This window comes from Chinchilla lanigera, unplaced genomic scaffold, assembly GCF_000276665.1.
Source record: "Chinchilla lanigera isolate Chin_1 unplaced genomic scaffold, ChiLan1.0 scaffold00056, whole genome shotgun sequence".
NCBI lineage: Eukaryota > Metazoa > Chordata > Mammalia > Rodentia > Chinchillidae > Chinchilla > Chinchilla lanigera.
Window position 1 is genome coordinate 4,790,441 of NW_004955457.1, and position 12,609 is coordinate 4,803,049.

Sequence of the window (12,609 nt, forward strand, 5' to 3'; positions counted from 1 at the left end):
AACAAGAACAAGAACAAGAAGAACAAGAAGAAGGAGGAAGAGTCCAATAAATACAAGAAGAAAATGAAAAATGTTCAATATCCTTGGACATTAGAAAAATGTAAGTTAAAACAACACTGAAGTTCCATCATACTCCAGAAAGGATGGCTACCATCAGAAAATAAAATAATAACAAATGCTGGCAAAGCTGTGGGGAAAAAGGAACCCTTCTTTCTTGTTGGTGGGAATGTAAACTAATATAGTGACTATAAAAACGAGTATGGAGATTCCTCAAAAAAACAAAAACTGAAATTTTATTCAACTCAGCTATTGCCATTTTAGGTATCTTCCAACGAGTTAAAGACATCATATTACACTGATATGTACCTACCCATGTTTATAGTAGTACAATTCATAATAGCTAAATTTTGGAAGCAGCCAACATGTCCACTGATTGACGAATGGCAAAGAAAGTGTGGTATTTAAACACAATGGAGTACTATTCTGCCATGAAATGGTCAACCTGAGTCATTTGTAATAAAATAGATGCAACTGAGACCACAGGATTAGTAGACATATGGTGGCAGATACAAGGAAATCAGTTGGACGGCTATTTCAAGATTCCAAGGGAGAAATGAGATAGCTAGGACTAATGTAGATGTGATAAGAAATACTTTAGTGATTAAGCTCAGAGTAATGGCTATTAGAAACTAGAAGAAAATTAACACTTTTGCTCTAAACAACTGGAAAAGTAGAAACAATGTATTGGAGTGGAAATGACTGGAAGAGAAGTAGTCTCTAAAAGAAGACAAGGACATATTTTATGAACATGGACAAGATTTATGGACATCATACAGAAGATATCTAGACACTGAAACAGTACTTCTATGTGTGTGTGTGTGCGTGTGTGTGTGTGTGTGTGTGTGTGTGTGTGTGATTTCAAGGTTTGAGACTGAGTGCCTTCATTCATGGAGTGAATATAAATAGAAAAGAAGTTGTGAGTACTGAGCTCTAAGGCATTTTAACATTCAGCAATGGGTAGAGCAGGATCCAGAAAAGGAAACTGAGAAAACAGAGCTGCAGATGACAGACAATGAATTTCAGCAAGGATGTTGACTGAGGGGCCAGTGAGAATAGGGGTATAGATGGAAGCAGTACTCACATGCTGCTGAGCACTTTATTTCCAAATTTAAATTTGAAAAGTGTTCCTAGCAATTCCACTCTATCATTTCTCAGGGAGCTCCTGGCTTTGACCCTTTATCTGTGGTAGGTACTATGGTTCCAACACCTGACAGTGACTGGTTCTCTCCAGAAACTAAGAAAGTATCCTTTTAATGCTTAGCATCTCTTTCCACAGATGTGGTAACTAAATCTCATTTGATATCTACCAGGGGGCAATGGTTTAATAGGGCAAGAGATAGCAGAAGCAAAAAAAAAAAAAAAAAAAAAAAAAAAAACAGACTCAGAAAGCAATTACCTTGGACAGAAAATTGGGAGCTGTTTAAATTAGATGAAAAACTTTGCAATCCTTTACATTTTTCTAATTTTCTTGCCTGCATGACTTACTGTGTCAGCATTGCACACAGCTCAGGGATTAGCCCAATTTGAGAGTCAGTTCTTCCCATTTTGAAAGGAATTTTGATTGATAGTATTAATATTATAATACTGCATCATAAAAGCTATCAAGTATTCATTTTTAAGAATTTGTAGCACAAGTTTTCATTACATGGAAAGATAATAAAGATTGTCTGGGACAGTATAAATTCTAACATTGAGCAAAGTTGTTGATTTTACTTTGGAAGCAGAGATGAGAATGCCACATTGGTTAAGGAATTGCCTCTCAAGATGTGGTCCTTGGACCAGCAAAGGAAGTATTATCTGGAAATTGCTAGAAATCCAAATTCTCCAGCCTCAACCCAGACACACTAAATGAGACACTCATGAGGTACCCCCAGGGCCCAGTTTTTCATAAACTCTCCCAGTGACTGTGATGTACAGTGACATTTGAGAAGCTCTAAGTTAAAGGATAGGAAAGAAGACAAGATATAAAGAAGATATAAAAGAAGGGGAAGGAAGGAAAGAGAGAAAATGGAGAAATGCAAGAGCAAGAGAAAGTAGAGTAACAAAGAAAGGACAAGAAATGGGAAAAATTGAGGAAGAGATAAAAGACACAAAGAGGGAGAAAAGTCTGAATGGGAGTGACGCATAGGGATGCTTTCATCGTAATAAGGAATTAGATGTCCACCAGTTAAAGTACATAATAATTCCCATGGCATTAATAATTGTGTAAATTAAACACTTTCCATCTAATATGGCAATATTCATATAAAATTATTAGCCAAAAGATAGCTGTTATGAGAAACAAAGAAATAGAACAGTAGCACTGTTCTATTTTTTTGTTTGTTTCTCATTTACTACTCTTATGAAAATAAAAACAAGATAGCTGCTATGCTTGATACACGGTGTCAACTTGAGAAATTTAGAAGCTTAACTAAGTGGCTCAGCAGGGTTTCAGGGTCCTTACTTTGTAAACATCCTGAGCCTGTGCAAGAGTAAGGCAGAGATCTAATGGGTGTAAAGCACACACCGTAGGGTGGAAAGGTTGCATACAATATAAGGGAGGAGAAGAGGTTTCCTGCCTTGTGCTCTTGCTGCTTTTGCTGTCTTCTGAGCCTTGAAGTGTTGCCCCTGTGCTACGTCACCCTGACTTGGAGCCAGCCCATTACGGACTGAAACCTCCACAAAGTATAAGCTAATCTTTCCTTCCTTAATTTTGGTTGTTGGGTATTTTGTCTCAACAATGAGAAAAAAGTAACCAAGACAATAGCTCAGTGTTAAATTAGCTCAAAATAGCCATTTTAGCAATCCTTATTTTACTCCACTATTCATGGTTACTAGCCCTCAAACTCATTTTAGATTTTAATCCCCTTTGTGAAAGTAGTAACAGGATGAAAACTTAATCCAACTATGGCATTAGAGGAAGATCCTTTGGCTTGTAAATGAGATTAGATATGATATCGGGGTGGGGTTTCCAAGCTTAATCACTGGTAAATTTAAAAGCGGGAGTAAGACCAGCGTGTGGTCTGTTTCTCTCCATGTGTCACCCTGTGTCTCATGAGGACTCTGCCACCACCAAGACCGTTACAGGCTGAGACACCTCCACTTCGGACAAAAACCAGTACCCCAAATCAGCCTTTTTCTTTGTGACTTACCAGTCTGTGGTATTGTGTTAATAGCAAGCAAAAGCAAATGAAAACAATTATTTTCATTTACTTCTTTCTAGAGATTTTATACTGAATATAATTCATTTCTTGGCTTACTTTGATTCTGCTTTTGTATTATATCTTGCTTGACTTCCGTGAAGCCCACTTTGGAGCTCTATTTTAACCATACCAACTGACCTCTCATGAATACAAAAGGCTGAAAAAAGGCCCCATCTGAGGAGGAGTGAGACTGACTCTGCCAAGTTGTAAGGTTCAGCATTGTCTCCTCATCCTGGCCAATAATAAGAGATAGGACTGATACTTGTTCGGACTAAGACAAGAGTGCTTTATGCTTAGAAGAGCTATACAAAGCAGAGCAAAATGGCTTTTAGCATCATTTGACTTCCTTATGGAGACTTGAAGATTTCCTGGACTTTTATTACCCACAAAAATACCTGAGAGGCCAACTAATTCCAAAGATTCAGTTCTTCATCATTGTTTTTCTTATATAAAGAAAGAGCTTATTTTTATCCCAAGGAGCAAACTGACTATATACAATATACACCAAGAAAAGAAAAAAAATATTATATTATGCATCTTCTAGGTCAAATTCACAGTACAAAAATGCTGTCTTTTAAATAAATATACCAAAAACAAGAAGAAAACAATTTAAAAATCATTGACATTGTAACACAAGGGAACCCACCAGCAGCTTCTGAAAAACCAGAGTAACTTGGCTGGTGGAGTTCCTAATTGGGGTAGGTCTTGATCTGTATCTACATGTTGCTGCAAAAGAGCTCAGGACAGGAACAGAGAGGAAAACCTAGAGTAGCTTAGATGGTAATAAACCACCATTAATCAAGAGTATAACTGCGGGATGGGAAATGGGTGAGGGGCGGAGCTGTCAGTCAAAGGCTTTGGGCCTGTGCCACCCCCAGCTAGCTGGCAAACCAAATTGCATTCTTTCACTACCTTCACAAAGGTTGTGGTGTCTGGTGAGGTGGCCTGGCCTGCAGAAGCCACTAGTGCTATGTCTAGCGAGGCTGGAGCAGCTCCTTTGGGTAGTCATGGACACACGAGGTCAGGCTGCAAAGCAGAATTGAGTCTGAATAATGACAAAGTCAATCCTAATAGTAACCACTGGCAACAAGACAAAGTCCCCCAATCACTGACAATGAAAGTTTTATAGTTTTGCACAGATACACAATATTTATAAGCTATTATGATGCATTCAATTATAAAACAGTAATTGGGAAGGAGAAGGAGCAGCTATCTTCTCATGTAAGTCCTCTGTGAAGGGCAGTGGTAACCAGGTGGTCTGGGTAGAAAAGCACAGGTTCACACAGGGGCTGAAGGGCAGGACTGTGACCCAACAGCTAAATAGGAGCAAAGCAGTCACGTGACTCCAGATAGACTTAGCACTGAACTGGCCGCCATCACTCCAGATGGGTCTAGGGGATTGCTTTGTAACTTGGGGATACGGTACGTATGGAGATGAGAGAAATGAGGTACATGATAATTTGTGTCATAAGTTGCATATATATCCAGATATATAGACAGTGATTGTATCGGTCATGGTTTTACTAGAGAAACAGATACAACACAAGATATACAAATGTATAAGAAATTACAAGATTGGCTTAGGGTGGTCAGCCACAGAGTTAGATGAGGAAGTGTGCAGAAGGTGTCTGCACCCTGGAGACCGAAGGATTCAGACCAAGGTCTGGAGTGCACTGCAGCATTCCATGCAAGTCTATATCAGGAAGTGGATGGGTCTGTGATGGAAGGCTGATGAGTCTACACTGGAAGGCTGAAGGATCCAAGGTGGAAGCCGAAGTGTCTGCACTAGAAGCCAGGAGACAACGTCCAAGCTGAAGGTGAAGACTGGAGCTCCTCAGAAGACTGGAAGCCCCTCCATCCTTCCTCATTTTCCTTTAATATCATTTAGGTTATGATCCACCCAAGGGTGGCTCCTATACACCCTAGTGTGTAGAATTGCTGAGCCAATTCAGTTAAGTTTCTAAACTTCTCAAATTGATACAATCAATTAACCACTACAGTGATACTAAAACATATATATGCACATGTGCATGTAGCATGGGCTCATATTCAATGGCAGAGCAAATACTAACAAAACACGCATCTGCACACAGAAATAAATCAATGCCCTTCATTTGGCTTTTCTCATCAGCAGGAACCTGGGGGTGGGACCAGAACAAATGAACCTCCATCATGCAGGCCAGATGTCACCAAGTTTCCAATCTGCACTGCTGTCTTGCCAGAGGGAAAGTGGTTGCCATCAGTGGTTTGTGTGCCTTGGGGAAGCCCTGCCAGGTGGCCAGCCAATATCAGGGTTGGATGAAATGAATTCCAATATGAAAAGTTTCCAGCAAACAGCAAGCCACTATCTGCCCTCAGGTTCCCTAAGAGACATTACTGAACATGCTCTTAACTAACTGAACATGCTCTTAACTAACTGATATATCATTTGTTCCTGCTAAGGAGAAACACATCCTGCAAGCAGGGCATCCTCAGCCTTAGGCCCCGAGGTAAGATGCAGAAGTACAAAGTGCCCCTAAAGCTCTGTTCTGTTCAACCTTGCCCCATCCTGTGACATCTTCTGAGCTTAGGGTGTGATGGAGAGGGCTTCAGAATTGGCTGGCATGCTTTTGAGCAGGGCAGGTGGGGAAGAATGATCGTGGACAGTACAGCCCTCTGTGTCCACTTCATGAGTGGTGTACATGGCTGAGCAATGGGGCACTGCTGCAGAAGGCTTGGTACCAAATGGCGAGCTGCTCTGATGGCAGAGTTCCCTGCATAGGGAATGAGAAGAAGGGGTTAGAAGTTAGTAGGTTAGAACTTCTTAGGAAGTTCATGCAATGGGAGACATTGGTAGCAGTCCCTGAACTAGCTCTCAGAGAAAGAAAGATAAATCAGTACTGTCAAGCTTTTGGTCATAGGGCAGCCTGGGCTTTCTTTTCTGTGGCCAACTTTCCCCCTCATCTTTACCAAAATTTGGCATAATCCTCTCCGTATCAATGCAGGATAGGCTGTAACAAAGTTTGGTCTACCTTTGCATCCCATGAATTAAGGCAAGTAGAAGATGAAAAGCAGCAAAATACACAGCTATCAGCCCATACAACAGCATTCAATGAGAATGGCAGCCACCAAAATCAGTGATTTGCACCACACCAACCTGTCCATGCTTTACCTGCCTCTGTGTCATGCCACGGACATTTGGAGTTTCTCCCTGTCACCTAAGGTTACATACAAACCACCATCCAATCTGCACCATATCTTATGGAACAAACTTTTTTTTTTAATTACCTGGATGAACTTATTGCCAAGGTGCCCCAGCCTGGCAGAATGCTTTTGCCTTGTGAATGTAACACTCTCCATTTTCCATATGTTTATAGGCAGCAGGTCCAGGTCTCCATGAAAAATCTTCATCTTTTCTTCCAGGTCAGAGTGTAAAGCCATCAGTAAATCAAAGATGCTTCATTTGCTTCTGATAATGGGTTCCAGTCTATGGGGATATTGGTTGATATACTAGCCATGCTTCTAAATAAGAACAGGTAAGTGTGCCACAGACCTACTGATATTTATAATCCTCTTCACCGCCACTCTATAACTGAATAAGAAAAATCATTGCTTTCAAAGTGAAAGTTTCGAAAACTTTGGAAACTATAGCACGCAGACTTCTTCTCCTACATAAGCCTGATTACTTTGACACAAAAAACCAATCTGCATGAAATTTTATTTGGCCAAATAGAATCAATACTTGATAGTTTTATTAAGACAGGCTTTTGTTGGCCAACAAAAAAGGGGGAAATCCCACAGGGTTTCAGGAGTAAGCGAGTAATCCTAATTAAAGGATTTTTGGTCTCATAACACTAAAGGGCTGGCATGGATGGGGGTAAGATGGAACTGTGGGCAAACTCCTATGTTTCCCATATGTATAACTCCTTTACCCTGCACAAAAGGTCCAAATGGGTTCAGTGGGCTGGAAAGGCCTGCAGTTAAGAGGAGGGGAAGTTTTGGCTAGAGGTTTCCATGAGGTACAGGAGGCCTTTGAATTTGCTGTTTCGTTTTGCAGGGCCATGGGCTGTCCTGAACTGTCCAATAAAACTAGGGTAAGAACACTTCAACAAAGAACACATCAGCAAATGTGTCAGCAAATGTGTAAGGCTTTATAGGTCACATGGTCTCTGTCACATATTATTTATTGCTTTACTTTTCAATCCCTTATACTTATCTCCAGCTCTGAGGAGAAGAAGAAGAAAAAGAAGTTGAAGAAGAAGAAGGAGGAGGAGGAGGAGCAGGAGGAAGAGGAGGAGGAGGAAGAGAAGGAGGAGGAGGAAGAGAAGGAGGAGGAGAAGGAGGAGGAGAAAGAAAGAAGGAGGAAGGGGAGGGGAAGAAAGAGGAGGGGAAGGGGAAGAGGAGAGGAGAGAGGGAGATAGAAGAGGGGAAGGAAGAAGAAGGAGGGGGAGAAAGGAGGTGAAGTGGGAGAAGCAGGAGAGGAAGAGGAAATGGAAGAGAAAGAGAAAGAACAAGAACAAAAACAGAAACAACAAGAAGTAGGAGGAAGATTTCATTGTACTTGGCATCCTAGGGGTCAAGGGGTAGATACCACTCACCTGGCTGGACAGGTCTTCTGTCAGGAAATTGAACCTTCTCAATGTGGCTGGAGACGGGGAGGGCTTGAGCCAGTAGGATATGTGGGGCCCACTAGCTGGAGTCATGTTTCCATCTCCTGCATCGCATGCTTCACCAACCCAGGATTCCTGCAGACACTGTAGCTGCTCTGAGAAAGAAGTGAAGCTATAACAAATGGTCTTCAGGAAGTCTTTAGAGAAGTTATGGTGATGTCCAGGCAGGAGAGGACAGGAGGGGGGCTGTTCTGCAAGGCCTCTGATTTCTTGTCATCCCCTGCCAGGAAGGGCAGAGCTAGGGTGGCAGCTCTTGGAATGTGCAGGTTCCTGGCTCTCCTCGGGGATACTGGCTTCCAGCCTGCTGGTGGCACCATCCCTGGAGGTGGACACTGCATCTGTACTCAGGCTCTTCCAGCTCTTTGATGTGTTTTCGGACAAGCCTGCTTTCTGAAGCTGAATGATGGTTTTCTGGCACTGCATCAGGTAGCTGTTGGTGGATGGTTTCTGGGATTCATTAGTAAGCAGAAGCCTCACATCCATAGTTGGCTTTGGCTCTTTCTTGGATGATGATTCTTCCTTCACCATTTCCATGCGGGGAAAGTTTTGTCATAGTGTGAATTCTTCAGTATGAGAGACTTGGGCAGGACTTTTGAGGTATGTCGGGAAGGTTCTGGAAGGTTCGGGAAGGTTCTGGAAGGCTAGCCAGAGGCTGGGAGGTCTCTGGCCTCCTGGAAACTGCTGATGATGGTAGCAATGGTGTCACCTGAACTGGAGTCATGCTTCTGCAGAGCTCCAGACCTGCTGGTTATGTCAGTCACAGGGGAAGGTGTGATGTAGGGTGGGAAGAGTGACTGGGTGCAGATGGTGGGAGCATTGGGGTCCTCCCTGAAGGTCTCAGGGGCCCTGCTAACTTCAGGGTTTGCACAGTAGGCACAGAGTCTGTAGGAAGGGCTCACTTTTTTTAGGATGCCAAACATGTCATCATGCTCAAAATCATCCGAGCAGCTCCTCTTGCTGTGTTTGTTATTCAGGTTCTGCTTGAGCAGGTTTCTGACAGACTGGGTCTGGGACTGCCCCCACCTCCCTGGTCTCAGGCCCTCCTCCCCTTCCATCTCCTCTTGCAGGCTTTGGGGCTCTAAAACTCTAGTTTCTTCTTCATATCCCTCACAGAGTCTAGCACCTGGCCATAGCTGGCTGACTTGTATATCTCCACTGGCTCAGCAGTGTCCTCCAATAAGCCATTCCTCTCAAGGTCCAAGCTGCCAGTGTCACGGGGGGGGGAAGCTCTGAGGGTATCCAGAAACAGCTTGGGAGAGTGAGCTTTCCTGGGTTCCTGCCTCCTGGAAGCCTGGGCATCCAAACACAGCCGCTGCAGTGCAAGGTGCTGTCCAGGATCTCTGGGAAGAAGTTGCTGAGCTCTGCAAGCTCATGCACAGTGTCTGGAAGCCACACTCTCTTTTTGCTGGTGCTAGGTTTATTGTGCCTGTTTGACTGCATGCAAGATGCCTTCTTACACAGATAGCTGCCTCATAGAGCCTGCACTGGTTGCGTGCTGCTATGCTTTTCCTGCATGTAGTTATAGGCTTTTTCTAGGGCCAGCCAAATTCCTTCATAGTGTAGACTATCACTATGCACATTGATCAGATGACCCCCATCTTCTCACAGGTCAGGCACTGTGGAATAGTTCCTCTTGGTTCTGTTTAGAAAATGGTATGCTTGGTTTCAGTGGGCAGAAAGGAATTTGGTCCCTTCATCATACATTTGAATGTTATGATATTTCAAAGAAGCCAGGAAAGGAGCTATTTCTCCAGTGATTTTTAAAATGTAGTCAAGCCCTGAGCCTTGCAGCTCCACCAGATTGGCTGCATTCCATTCAGAATAGAGATAAAGACAATCAAAGGTATGGAGGGCTTGTCCATCTGAATGAAGATAAGCAGCATCTTGTTGTCTGTGAATCCCTTGAACTCTTTGAAGTCACAGTTCATCTGCTTTTCTAATTTATTATGGATTACTTTGTAGGTCATATTTTTGAGACCTTTGCTCATGAGTAGGCTTTGGAGCTTGGCTTTGATGAGAATGCCATTCCTTTCACCTTCTTTTGGCTTCTGAACAAACAGGACTGTGGAGAAGGGCCGCATGGACTCCAGGGCTTGCATGGCATCCCACTCACTGATGCAGCTCTACTCCCAGCCAATGCAGCCCTCCTAGTATGTGGCCCAGATGAGTGCCACGCCACCTCCAAAGTAGCTGTGCCTTTGCACCACACTGCAAGCCTCGTGAAGAACTTGAAGGGTAGACCACATGCCCTGGATAGATATGGGCCTCATTACGTGCGCCCTTCCTGCTGTGCTCGTGCTCAACCCACCGTCTCCATAGAGGTAGATCTTGTCATCGCTCCGCAGTTGGAGAGCCATCCCAACTGTACAGTTTTCAGCTCCTTACTGAAGAAGTCAACACCTAGCAAAATACTCCTCTCCGTGTCCTGGTGCCCATAGCTATACACCCCCATCATGTAGCAGACACAGTCTGCTCAGGAACTCTCTAAGTACCGGCCAGCTTGATTCTGTCTTCACAAGGCAGAAAGGTGGTCATTACTTGCAGATGTTGGGGAAGTCACCTCCTTGTTTGTGGGGATGCTGAAGACTCCATTAGCTCTGAAGCTGTTTCCCTGTTATAAGAACGGGGCTGCTTCTCTCAATCACAAAAAAGTTCTTGCTTAAAATGAGGTTTAACTTTTGATCACCGTGGCTGCCAGCCTCTAAGTCACTGCTGTGCGGTGAGAACGTGGCACTGCTGGGCTTGGCCAAGTGCTGCAAGGTCACCAGAGCCATGGCTTTGGCACAGTGCACAGGACGCAACCAGGGCCTCGAGCTAGAGCCACCGCCTGGCCAGGCTGAGGGCCTCCAGGAGCTGCACCCTGGTGGCTGGTCCCTTGTTTAATAAAAAACCATAAAACCTAACTGCCTAGGAAAAAAATAACAACAAAAAACAACTAATTAAACTTAATCGAGTCAGTCTTGGCAGGCTGATTATTCTGTTTGATTGGCCTCAGGAGTACAACCTAGCAAAGGAAAGCCTGAAGTCAAGACAGGTGCTATATTTCTATCTGACTAGAGATGTAATTTTTAGTACAAAATACCCCAAAAAAGAGAGGTTAAAAAAGGAAACAGTGTACTGGGGTATATCATCATCAACCACAAAGCAGTCATTTCAGACTCATCCTATTTTCTCAGAGTGGAGCAAAGGGAATTGTTTGAATAATTCAGAACCAGACTTATTTTATAGGAAGCCTTCAATTTCCTCCGCCTGAATTAACCACATATGCTTTATCAGTCTTTCTTTGCAAGTTCTTTCTTACCCTGCAACCTAGAAGATGTGAAGAGCTGTGTGGAATGAACCAAACACGAGGCCAAGGGTCAAGTTGGTCTATGGGACCCAAGTCACAACATACGATGGGTAGAAGTGATTCCTTGAATTGGAGGGGGAAAAACTTATTTTACGAGTATACATACCTTTGACCATCATTTATTATGGAATTGTTTATTGTGAATGAAGTAACAGTTAATAAGTTTAATTAATTGGTTTTGCTCACATCAAGATAAAAATGGATTTGCACATGGAAATTGTTTTTGCATGTAGAAAATCATTTTAGGATTTTAATTCTATGTTTTACCTTGTAGAAGCACTACAGAAAGGATTGGAATATTCTTTAAGGATATATATATCCTTGTTTCACAAAATGGCCTGTGAAGCACCTGCCTTAGAATTATGAGTTTAAAAATACAGATTTCTAAGGCCCAACGCCAGCTACTAAATCAAAACCTTTAGTAATAGGTCCAGGGAAACTGCATTTAGAAAATAATGCTTCCCAGGTGACTCCTTCTCACACTGCAACTTGAGAAATACACCTCCACTGTCACGCTGAGTGGCAGCTCCATTATAAGTGTGGCCTTGGGTAAGTTGTTTTACATCTTTGTCCACTGTTACTCAAATGAGGATATTAAAAGTTCCTATCACAAAATATTATTTCAAAAATTAATATACAGGAAAGTTTAGTATAATCCATGGCTAAATAAATCTTCACTCCTGCTATTGTTATTAATAGTAATATTACATAAATAGAAATAATAAATCAATGAAAAGTGATATTTCAATAAAATCCAAGTGGTAACCTTATACTACTACATATTTATAATTCCCATGACATGGTAAAACTCTCCATTAAAGGCTAGTTTCATATAGATCCTTGTTTTTGTCTTTGATTGTACTCTGATAGATGGTTAATCCTAAAGAGACAGTGAGAGAAAGACAGAGAATAAGTATTTTATTGGCAAAGAAATTCTCTAGAGCTTGAAAACATCATAAGAATAATATGACAGGCTTCAGGAAGTGCTCACCATGTATAAGACTGTCCACATATGACTGTATTCACTTAGCTCTTATGACCCCTCAAGTACCCAACATAAAGGCTGATGACCCAGAAAGAACAGAGACACAGACACAAGTGAAGTTATCAAAAAGGAATTAAGTTAGTTATTTACATTTTGAAAATAAGTTATATTTCTCAGTATGCTGGGATGCATACAATTCTGTCATGCAGAGAAAAAAACACAAGGAAAGGTAATGAGTTCAGTATCACCCAAAAGCCAAACCCAAATTATCTGTGCTTTATTGACTATGGTTTTTTTTTTTTTTTTTTTTTTTTTTTTTTTTGGTTTTTCTCCGGTACCGGGAACCGAACTCACAACCTTGCGCTTGCCAGGCAGGCGCTTTGC

The 12,609-nt window shown here is 42.3% G+C and overlaps 1 pseudogene; it reads right to left on the reverse strand.

The window, feature by feature from the left end:
- Positions 1-9,007: 9,007 nt before the first annotated feature.
- LOC102024878 lies at positions 9,008-10,665 on the reverse strand (annotated as a pseudogene).
- Positions 10,666-12,609: the final 1,944 nt, after the last annotated feature.